The sequence below is a fragment of the Gobio gobio genome, assembly GCF_949357685.1.
Source record: "Gobio gobio genome assembly, chromosome: 23".
In the NCBI taxonomy this organism is placed as follows: domain Eukaryota; kingdom Metazoa; phylum Chordata; class Actinopteri; order Cypriniformes; family Gobionidae; genus Gobio; species Gobio gobio.
This window is the reverse complement of record NC_137119.1, coordinates 34716405-34729224: the sequence shown is the minus strand read 5'-3', so window position 1 is coordinate 34729224 and position 12820 is coordinate 34716405.

Genomic DNA, 12820 nt, shown 5'->3' with positions numbered 1-12820 from the left:
GTGCGCTGTGGCGGTGAGCGTGAAACTAACGTTAAACCAGACTTCATTCGTCTCAACTGAAAGCATATTTACACTGTCTGAATCGTTTCCTATCGGATGTATAGTGCGCTATGTGCCATTCACCATGTAGAAAATAGTAAAGGTGTGAACAGCTGACTGATTTCAGACGCTGCTTCAGCGTCTATTTATGGGGGCGGGTGTTCAGATTCTAGTGACCATTTGATTGGACAGAAGATGTGATGAGAAGATGAAGTCTGCGATGATGTCATTAAAATCTGTGATCCGTTTTAACGGAAGTGAGAGACTGTAAGTTTTGAATGCTTATATCTCCTAAATGCGAATTTTGTCATTGTTTTGGAGCACACCAGCTTATTCCTAACCTTGAGGCTAATATAGTCAGACTAAAAGCTAAAAAACTTCCATTTTGATTTCAGGGGGCCTTTAAGATGTTTTGTGAATATGGCCCCTGAGCTTTAACATTATACTCTGTACATTCATCAAGAATTGTCTGAAATGTGTCTCATCTAAGACAGTCAACATCTAAGATAAAGTAAAATGTAACAAACTAAGAATACCATTAAGGTATAGTTAACTATAAAAGAGCAACCACTGTGCAATAACATTTTACTTTGGGAAAAGTTTGCTCATTGATGATTCATATCTATCAATATGACATCATCCTTGTCATTTAATAACGTACAGGAAACTCCTTTATTTCACTAGTGAGCAAGACAAACAATACATCAACACACTCTTTAAAAACAACAGCATAAGCGTGGGAGCGTTTGGCTTCAAGTTGAAGTTTAGATCTCAATACACAATCTCAGTCAAATGGTCAAGCTCACAAAACCAGAACTAGGTCAACCTGATACGCTTTTACTTTAAAGTTGCACGAAAAAGTATGTGAAAAATAATGCAGTATATTACTGAATCCAATCAAGTTTATGTTCGTTTTACACTCATTTCCACACACTGTTTAATAAATGCACAAAATGTATTGTTTGTGTACTGTTAATGTAAGCAGTTTATTTGGTAAATGGCTGTTGACATCAGATCAAATTTCTGCATAACTTCGTTATCTTGCAACTGTTGGGAACTGTTCATTTTCATAAGCACTGCTAGCAGAGATTTTGTAATAATCCAGTTGAGTTCTGCTGGATTTTGAATGCAAACATGAAACTCTGACTGAATTATTGATCGGCGAGGATAGATTCTGCAAACACGCGGGTCAGACTGTCCATCACACCTCGGCTTTGATTTCCTCTCCACTCAAATCAGATATCATGAGCTATGACACTAATGTACAGTATAATCACATTGGTTGCCGTTAAATGGTGGCTTGTGATTTACAAGACCGGGTATTTCAGTTCAATAAGCGTGTAGCTGTAATATAACAAGCTCGCTCTACTTATTAAAAGCCTGAGTTTGCAAACATTGCAAGGCTATTGAATCTGCAGACCATATTTAATCTTTAATCACTCAGCAATTTAGTGGAAGAGTTACAGGCCAAATCATTTTTACCCTTTGAAGGTTGCACCAAGTATTTTTTTCCACTTGAAAAAATGTTTTATACTTAAATAAATTCATAGACTTCTCCAAACATGTTTAAAATGTGATAAAGTCTTAATTTGTCCCTGAAACTGCAAATTTAAATCTATAGCAACATCAAATGGAATTGCAAATAAATAAATAACTAAATAAACCAAGCTTAACAAACACAGTCTCACACAGTTGGCTATGTTGGGGATAATTTAAAAAAAATAGGATAAAAAAAATGACAATATATTTCAATGCTATTGTGTTCACTGGCAAAAAGTTTGCATTCGCTTGCAAAACCCGAGCAAACACAAAACTAGTGATGGAAAGAAAATGAAAGCAAATGGAAAACTATATTTCAGTGCAATTACAAGTTGCAAGTGAACGCAAAAGCATTGAAATATAATTGCATCTACTCTGTACTGACATGACCCAAAAATCACACCATTGGTTGAGTCAATGTCAGATTGCTGAAACAGACTGCAATACCATTTGGTGCCACTAGAGTCAGAGGTGTTACTCACTGCACCTTAAAGGGTTAGTTCACCCAAAAATGAAAATTCTGTCATTAATTACTTACCCTCATGTCGTTCGACACCCGTAAGACCTCCGTTCATCTTCGGAACAGAAATGAAGATATTTTAGTTGAAATCTGATGGCTCTGAAAGGCCTCCATTGGCACAATGCACCGTACACTCTCAAGACCCTTAAAAGGTACGAAGCTTCATGATGCCTTGTTTTGAAATCGTCATCACTATGTAAGTCGTTATTTAGGGTTTTTTTGCGCACAAAAACTATTCTCGCCGATTTATAAAGTTATTTTAGAACCACTGTTGATGAGATGGACTTTGTAAAGACGTCTTTAGTACCTTTTAAGGGTCTTGAGAGTGAACCGTGCCATTGTGCCAATGGAGGCCTTTCAGAGCCATCAGATTTCAACTAAAATATCTTCATTTCTGTTCCGAAGATGAACGGAGGTCTTACGGGTGTCGAACGACATGAGGGTAAGTAATTAATGACATAATTTTCATTTTTGGGTGAACTAACCCTTTAAGTTATAGTATACATTTGCAAAGGCTTGGTATAATTGTTGCCGCTACACACTTTAAAGGTATAGTTCACCCTGAAATGAAAATAAAGTATTCATAAAAATATCCTTTACCAGGGTTGCCAACTCTCACTCATTTGGCGTGATACACACGCGTTCAGGCTCTGTCTCACTCTGCCCAACTTAATCTAAAGCCAAATTGTCAAACCTGCTGTTGTAATTAAACAAAGTCTAAGCTTTTACGTTTTTTTTAAGTTTTAATGCGAAATTCAAACAATGAATAGCGTTTTGGCGCTAATGTGACATAGTTAAAGCCAAAGGCGTTGAAAAAAGGAGTTGCGACATGCTTTCATCTCGCAGCGGCGCTCGCGGTCACGTGGTTCATGGAGCGCTCAATACTTCTAGCGCGGTGTCAATACATTTGAATGGCTTAAGCGGATACACAACAGCTTCACTATACAGATGTTTGCAGCAAGTTTTGGTAAACAGTACAGCATAGTGTGCATTGATTGTTACAACAACTATATTTACAGTATCGTTTTATAATAGAGAGTGATGAAGATGCAACATTGTTAACATTCATGTTAATGTTTTTAGCCCTCAGGTATCCTTACTAATTGGTCACACTCACACTCATTGGTGGTCAAATGTGACCATACACCTTAACTACTTTTCAATTAAATACATTTTCTATATTTTAGTACAATAATATTTATTGAATATTTTGAGGAGATCTTTTGGTACTAAATACTATTTGTGCAATAATAATGACCACTTAAAACATTTTTCTTCTAATATTTTTATTATTTATATTAGAATTAGTGTAGTAATTAAGGTTAAAATTGAGAATTCCAATTCAAAGAGGCAAATTAGAGTCATTTTGTGGCAAGAAAAATAATTTTCATTTGTAATGACATTACCCAGTAGGTGCCTTTATGGCTCTTTAATCAATATACATGTATCTATCTAGTTGCTCAAAAAAGTATTGAAGAAAAATGTCCTGCACGTGCTCCTCCATATAAGGGCAGTGAATGGCGATTAGCTAAAACTTTACAAAAAGGATACAAAAGTATCAAGCAATGATACAGGGAGACACGCGCCATTCTTGGAAAGTGTTCAGGAGGCATAATATATGGTTTTGCGAGAAACCGTATTATTCAGTCAAAATACTGAACTCAGCCATTACTCGGAGCGCGTTCCTGTGAGTGCGTGCGAGCCGTCATCAGCCACTCACTCAATGTTATGACAACCGATACATAACATTCACTTAAGGAGGTTTACCTCATTATTAGTATTATTATATTATTTCTTATTATTTAACTTATAGAAGAGACGAGAGTCATGTTTGTTTCTATTTAGCCTGGTTTCTCAAAATGGTGCGTGTGTGTGGTTACACGCACTCACAGGAACGTGCACAGAGTAACAGCCAAGCTCAGTATTTTGACTGAATAATACATTTTCGTTCTCGCAAAACCTTATAGTATGTCTCCTGAATACTTTCCATATATGGAGCGCATTGCGTGATACTTTTGTATCATTTTTGTAAAGATTTAGCTGATCGCCATTCACCACCATTATATGGAGGAGGGTGTGTAGGATGTTTTTTACAATTTCTGCTTTTGAGGTCCGAAAAAGATAGAAGGACATAGGGCATTAGAACAACTGCAGGATGAGTAAAAGATGACTTTTCAGGGTGAACGACCCCTTAAAATGCTTTCAGTCCAATCCAATAAACAATATTAAAGTTCACTTGGGTTCTAGAACTGGATGAGAAGTGTTCACTCTTAGAAAAAAAGGTTCAATAGGGTTTTATAATGAACGACTAAATTAAGAAACCTTTATTTATATACCAAAATATAAGGAGAAATGTCTTAAAGCTACACTATGTAACTTTTCCGTCCACTAGAGGTCGCCTGTTCAAAACAAAGGCGTAGTTTGATGACGGCACGTTTGAGCGCAGAATCTCGGGACATGTGGTCTTCACCTCACAGCCGGTGGAAAACAGTCAGGATAGGACTCGGGCAGAAATCATGTTGATGGATGCGATTATTAACATTACTGTAGTCTGAAGTAGAGCAGGAGCGAGTGTTGTGGAGCTGAGCAAGGCCGCAGGAGCGATTGAAGAGCGGGACTGTTATTATGGCATAGTCGCTGGCGGGACTTTTATTATGACACGGTTGCCGGCGCTACTTCCTCTTTTCTAGTCATGAGTCTGAGGTAACCCAACTCTGTTTATCGTATTAGATATATCTGAGTGTGTTGAAAAGGAAGTTATGACGTTCGCTCGGCGGCTGCTATGACACTTGTTCACAATGCAGTGAGAGTAAAGTGTTTCACTGAATAAAACCGGAGACCGAGGGTGACGCAGATATGACGCAATCGACAGGCGACTCCCTCACACGCATAGCTCACACGTCCCGGTTCCTTGGTTAAAATAGCAATTTTCTCACGATTTACAAATAGTTTAAAACATTTGGGATATTCTAAGTACTCAACTGAACAAAATATATAACACTGGCCTAGTGGTTTCTGGATATTTTACTGCAAAAATCCTACATAGTTCACCTTTAAATGATTACATAATACTTTCATTTTTAACAGATTATTTCAAATTGTCCTAGTGATGAATCATTTACAACCCGTTTCATTTAATCAAAATAAAAAAAATAATTATAAAAATCCATAAAATGATTGGAACAACTAAAAGGTCATATTGTATATGAAGTGCCCGACAGAACCCTTCTATAAGGTTCTATATAGAACCTTTTCTTTTAAGAGTGTACTTTTTGTCTAGCATAGACAGAGCCAATCCCCTGGGCCACAGCGGGAAAATGTGTGTCATCCTTTGTCCTGTTTTCAACAGCTCTGATTACGCATTTAACATTTAGAACGATGGCACGCAATTGATATTTCGTCCAAACCCACCATGGCACTTCCAGCAGGAACCTGACAGGCCCTGGGGACAATGCGTCTCATTACCCTCACTTACCCCAGCAGGAGGGCATCTTGCCCCCTCACAGATGGTTCGGGAACCTGGACGACGTCCACAAGCACCAGAATGACCGAGGCAGTGTCAGCTTCCGGAACTCTGACCATCCGTCTTTTGACGTCTGCGGTCATGACAACAAACCATGCTCTCCCACTGACATATGCATAGCGACACATGGATACATCCCGCACACTCAACCCCGTTTCAATAACAGATGACAGACACCCTATAGACTTCTTGGCCGGATGTCATGTGCGACCCCGCTTGCATGTTTAATCACATTATGTAAATATCGTGTTTGTCGTGCTAGTGTGCACATGTTCGCTGGTATTAGGTTGTTTTTATGCTCCATCTGTCCTCTAGAGTTGTCCTATAACCACAGCTGGACTTAAAACCAGACTTTCATGGAAAAAATCCAGACATTTTTTTTTTCCAGCCAATTAAAACCAGAGGCTGTATTGTGATTTCAAGGGGGACATTATCTCTACACTGATGTTTAAGGCACCCGTACTGGAGCCGTGAGTGAGCCCTGGCTTTCTTAAGCGTCTGTAAGGGGTGACCTCAATCTGACCCTGTGGTCAGACTGCATTTTATAACTGTCAGCGAGTCTGTGCCATTGCTGGATCTACATAAATCTCTGACAAAATTACATGCTTCTAAACCTTAAGCCTGCCTGCCATCATTTTTTTTTAAAAAGGTGAACTTTTGAATAGAAATGGATGGGCGGATGGATGGATAAAAAAATGGATGGATGTAACTGACATATAGATAGATAAATTGTAACACTTTACAATAAGGTTCATTAGTAAACTACATTAGTTAACATGAACTAATAATGAACTGCCCTTAAAGCATTTATTAATCTTTGTTAATGTTAATTTCAACATTTACTAATGCTTTATTCAAATCTTGATAACATTAGTTAATGCAACGTGAACTAAGATGAACAAACCACGAACAGCTGGATTTCTATTAACTAATGTGGACCCACTTTATATTAGGTGGCTTTAACTACTATGTACTAACATTTTAATTAATCATGTGATACAATGCACTTATTGTGTACATACATGTTTTTACATTGTACTTACATTTTAAAAAATACCTGCATGTAATTACATCTGTAATTAATTTCTGTAGTTACATTTGTAATTACACAGTTGACACTTCCCTTACACCTAACCCTACCCTTAAACTTACCCATACCACCACACCTGTCCATAACACTAAACATATCCCACCTTAATATCAGCAATGGTGTTTTGCAATACAATTTGAACACAGTAAGTACATTGTACTTATTTTTTGATGTAAGTACATAGTACTTAAGGCCACCTAATATAAAGTGGGGCCACTAATGTTAACAAAGATGAACAAATACAGTAACAAATGTACTGCTCATGGTTAGTTCATGTTAGTTAATACATTAACTAATGTTAACGAATGAAACCTTATTGTAAAGTATAAATGGATGGATGGATGGATGTAATTGACAAATAGATAGATTAATGGATGGAGGTAATTGACAAATAGATAGATAAATGGATGGAGGTCATTGACAAATAGATAGATAAATGCATGGATGGATGTGTGTATGAAATGGATGCATGTAATTGACAAATGGATGGATGGATGGATGGATGAAATTGACCAATAGATAGATAAAATGGATGGATGTTATTGACAAATGGATGGATGGATGTAATTGACAAATAGATAGATAATTGGATGATGGATGGATGTAATTGACAAATAGACAGATAAATGGATGGATGGATGGATGGATGGATGGATTTAATTGACAAATAGATGGATAAATGGATGCTAGATGGATGTAATTGACAGATGGATGGATGGATGTAATTGAAAAAAATTGATGGATGGAAGTAATTGACAGATGGATGAATGGATGTAATTGACAAATAGATGGATGTAATTGACAAATAGATGGATGTAATTGACAAATGGATGGATGTAATTGACAGATGGATGAATGTAATTGACAGATGGAGAGATGGATTGGTGTAATTAACAGATGGATGAATGGAAGTAATTGACAGATGGATGGATGTAATTGACAGATGGATGTAATTGACAGATGGAGAGATGGGTGGGTGTAATTAACAGATGGATGGATGGAAGTAATTGACAGATGGATGGATCGATGGATGGATGTAATTGACAGATGGATGGATGTAATTGACAGATGGAGAGATGGATGGGTGTAATTAACAGATGGATGAATGGAAGTAATTGACAGATGGATGGATGAATGTAATTGACAGATGGATGGATGGATGGATGGATGGATGGATGGATGGATGGATGGATGGATGGATGGATGGATGGATGGATGGATGGATGGATGGATGGATGGATGGATGGATGGATGGATGGATGGATGGATGGATGGATGGATGGATGGATGGATGGATGAATGTAATTGACAGATGGATGGATGAATGTAATTGACAGATGGATGGATGAATGTAATTGACAGATGGATGGATGGATGGATGGATGGATGGATGGATGGATGGATGGATGGATAAATGGAAGTAATTGACAGATGGATGGATGGATGGATGTAATTGACAGATGGAGAGATGGATGGGTGTAATTAACAGATGGATGGATGGAAGTAATTGACAGATGGATGGATGAATGTAATTGACAGATTGAGGAATGGATGGATGGATGTAATTGACAGATGGAGAGATGGATGGGTGTAATTAACAGATGGATGGATGGAAGTAATGGACAGATGGATGGATGAATGTAATTGACAGATGGATGTATGGATGGATGGATGGATGGATGGATGTAATTGACAGATGGATGGATGTAATTGACAGATGGAGAGATGGATGGGTGTAATTAACAGATGGATGGATGGAAGTATTTGACAGATGGATGGATGGAAGTATTTGACAGATGGATGGGTGGATGGATGGATGTAATTGAGAGATGGATGGATGGATGTAATTGACAGATGGAGAGATGAATGGGTGTAATTAACAGATGGATGAATGGAAGTAATTGACAGATGGATGAATGGATGTAATTGACAGATGGAGAGATGGATGGGTGTAATTAACAGATGGATAGATGGAAGTAATTGACAGATAGATGGATGAATGTAATTGACAGATGGACAGATGGATGTAATTGACAGATGGACAGATGGATGTAATTGACAGATGGAGAGATGGATGGGTGTAATTAACAGATGGATGGATGGATGTAATTGACAGATGGAGAGATGGATGGGTGTAATGAACAGATGGATGAATGGATGGATGTAATTGACAGATGGATGAATGGATGGATGCAATTGACAGATGAAGAGATGGATGGATGTAATTGACAGATGGATGGATGGATGGATGGATGGGTGTAATTGACAGATGAATGTTATTGACAGATGGATGGATGGATGGGTGTAATTGACAGATGGATGTTATTGACAGATGGAGAGATGGATGGATGTAATTGACAGATGGATGGATGGATTGATGTAATTGAAGGATGGATGGATGGATGGATGTAATTGACAGATGGATGGAATTGACAGATGGAGAGATGGATGGATTTAATTGACAGATGGACAGATGGATGGATGTAATTGACAGATGGACAGATGGATGTAATTGACAGATGGACAGATGGACAGATGGATGTAATTGACAGATGGACAGATGGATGTAATTGACAGATGGATGTAATTGACAGATGGACAGATGGATGTAATTGACAGATGGACAGATGGACAGATGGATGTAATTGACAGATGGACAGATGGATGTAATTGACAGATGGATGTAATTGACAGATGGACAGATGGATGTAATTGACAGATGGACAGATGGATGTAATTGACAGATGGACAGATGGATGTAATTGACAGATGGAAAGATGGATGTAATTGACAGATGGACAGATGGATGTAATTGACAGATGGACAGATGGATGTAATTGACAGATGGACAGATGGACAGATGGATATAATTGACAGATGGACAGATGGATGTAATTGACAGATGGACAGATGGACAGATGGATGTAATTGTCAGATGGACAGATGGACTGTTTATAGTGTCTAGAGTCCTAGTAGAAATCTAGATTTTTTCTAAGACAAAAGAAGTGCAAAAGGAGATTACAAGAGACATACTGAGGAAAAAAAGATGTAAAGATGGAGAGAGAAAAGAAGAATAGGATGGCGAGAGAGGGAGAAAGTGATGCATGATGGGTCACCAGGAGAAATGGCCAAACGCTTAACCCACAAATGTAAAGCCTGAATCTGTTCAAAGCATTTTTGGCTGAAGCAGAAGCAGCGTTTCGATCCAGGCAGTCCAAGAGGAGTGTTCTGAATGGAGGGAGCAGATGCAGTTACAACACTAGAAGTGAGATTGAGAGGGAAGGATATATAGGGCAGCTGGAATAGAGGAACCACAAAGTCTTCCATCTCACTCTGAGAAGTACTGCGCACGAGAGCGAGAGAGACTACAAACAGAACGAGCAAAAACAGAATGAAAGATGGTCAGAGAAAGAGAAAGAGGCACAGATGGTTGCTGAAATGTGTGAGCGCTCTAGTTTAGGATGTCATCATTATTGCGTGTCGACAACGATAAATGCCAGAAATGAAATTATGGCACCTGCTCATTTCTCTTTCTCCAACAACTGCCCAGCAAGCGTAAAACGCTTCCACAGCTTTGCATATTGGTTGCAGTTATAGTACAGTAAGCAACATTGTGGAACATTTTAAAAACATTCTATAAACAGCTAAAATAATCATTAAAAAACATACAACCAAATGAACATGTTTTTGAAGTGCACTGCAAATAGACGCCTGGTTGGATTTGCATAGGATGCTTCTAAAACGTACTCTTACTATAAAAGCTTAACAAAAGCGGAACTAAACTACAACGTTTCTGGAATGTTTTATTTAGGTTTTAATGTATTTACAAAAAACATAATCAAATCTAAATACAACCAAGCCATATTGCAACGTTATTTGTCTTTGTCCGTGTTGTTATTGTTAACTAAAACAAAACAAAAATAAAACATTTTGTTCATTGAAATAAAGCTTAAATTAAAAGATTAAAAGAAATATTACTAAGATATATGAATATAATAAAAATATCAATATAAATATTAGGTCTAATATAAAAAATAGTTTTAGGTTGAAGTTCTAAAACTGAAATAAAATAAATAACATTAAAAAATAATAATAATAACCACAACATAATACATTAATTACAAATATAAAAAAATCAAAAGCTAATAAAAATGACAAAAGCACATAAAAAGTACTAAAACATTTTATATATATATGTGTTTATATATATATGTGTTTTTTTTTCTTTTCTTTTTTTTATATATATATATTATTTTTTTATTATTTTATTATTATTATTATTTATATATATACATATATATATATATATATATATATGTTGTGCGTGCATGTGTGTGTACATATATATATAATATATTATATAATTAATAAACATGTATTTCTTAAGGTAAAAAAAACAAACATCTGTAAGATTTCATTATGGCAACATGGTTTGCTTGCTGGGTGAGTTCTCAGTTTACCTCAAAAGACCTTTTGCACGACCACTTTGATGAGCACGCCATGTTCATCTTCATTGGCTGATCTCCACTCATGTGGCTGAAATGTGACGGTTACATAGATCCAAACTGAGAGTCATTGGCAGAGTTTATGGATTTGAAAACTAAATCAACAGAGCAATTATCCACTGCACAGCAAAACACTAAATCAAAAGCAGCACAAAACCAAATTCTGATTGTATCTGAACCCTAATGCATGCTGTTGCACTTTACTGTTCAGACTAACAGTGCAAAAGTGCTGTGATTATTTGGAATGTACATTCGGAATGTTTTTGAGTGACGCTCATGCTAGACTTAGCAAGCACCAATATGCTTTAGCTGTTATTGGTCAGTGGAAACCTGCCATGTTTCCTGCGGTCAGTGACGTGTAAGATCAACGGTTGTAGTTTCACAGATGTTAGTGGTGCATTCCCATCTCGTCTGTTTACAGAGAACAGCTTATTCCCTGCAGCCCCATGCAAATTGAAACCTCATCAGATGTCCATGGCTGTACCCCGCTGCTCGGCTTTTTTCCCCCATCGCATTTGCCTCTAAGTAGAAAATCATTGATCTGCGACATTTAATCTGATTTTCTTTTCTTTTTCGCCCTTGATGTGCGTGTTCACACTGAGATGGAGATGGGCTTGTTTTGCTCTCATATCTTTGGAATGTTTCCTGTAAGAGAGGAACACACACTCGACACATTGCACCTTTGTAAGAGTGTTGAAATAAATTGTGTCAAGTAACTAATAAATGTAACACACAAGCAAAAGTTTGCACTGTTCAGGATCTGGATGATTCAGTCAGAGACGGCTGACTGTTGGAACGGGGCTAAAGGCACACCGGGGTAAAAGGCGCCTTTGATTTTATTTTCCTCTAAACCACTAGATGGCACAAAAGTTGATTCTGTGCTAATTTGATCTAATATTTTTAAAATGTTGTAGCCTGACGTCTTCATACTTAGATTCTAGTCAGAATATGAGTCTGATAATGCTCCATTGGGCTGTGATTAGTGATGTGTCGTTCAAGAACGATTCGTTCATTCTTTAATATGGGACTACTCGGGACTACCGAGTTGTCTCAGAGAGTGATTCGTTAATTTTGTGTTGACCGCGCATGCGCATTACGCTGAATCTGTACTGGAAAGAACAAAAATTATTAGTTCATCTTTCGAGTCTCGAGTTCGGGTTTGAGTCTTTCGTTCTTCCTGTCAGTCCCATAGAGTCTATGCTGTCAGTAGCGGAAACAGAAAAGATTCGTTCTTTCGAGTTCGGGTTTGAGTCTTTCGTTCTTCCTGTCAGTCCCATGCATAGACTCTATGCTGTCAGTAGCGGAAACAGAAAAGATTCGTTCTTTCGAGTTCGGGTTTGAGTCTTTCGTTCTTCCTGTCAGTCCCATAGAGTCTATGCTGTCAGTAGCGGAAACAGAAAAGATTCGTTCTTTCGAGTTCGGGTTTGAGTCTTTCGTTCTTCCTGTCAGTCCCATAGACTCTATGCTGTCAGTAACGGAAACAGAAAAGATTCGTTCTTTCGAGTTCGGGTTTGAGTCTTTCGTTCTTCCTGTCAGTTCCATAGAGTCTATGCTGTCAGTAACGGAAACAGAAAAGATTAGTTCTTATGAGTCTTTCGGGTTTG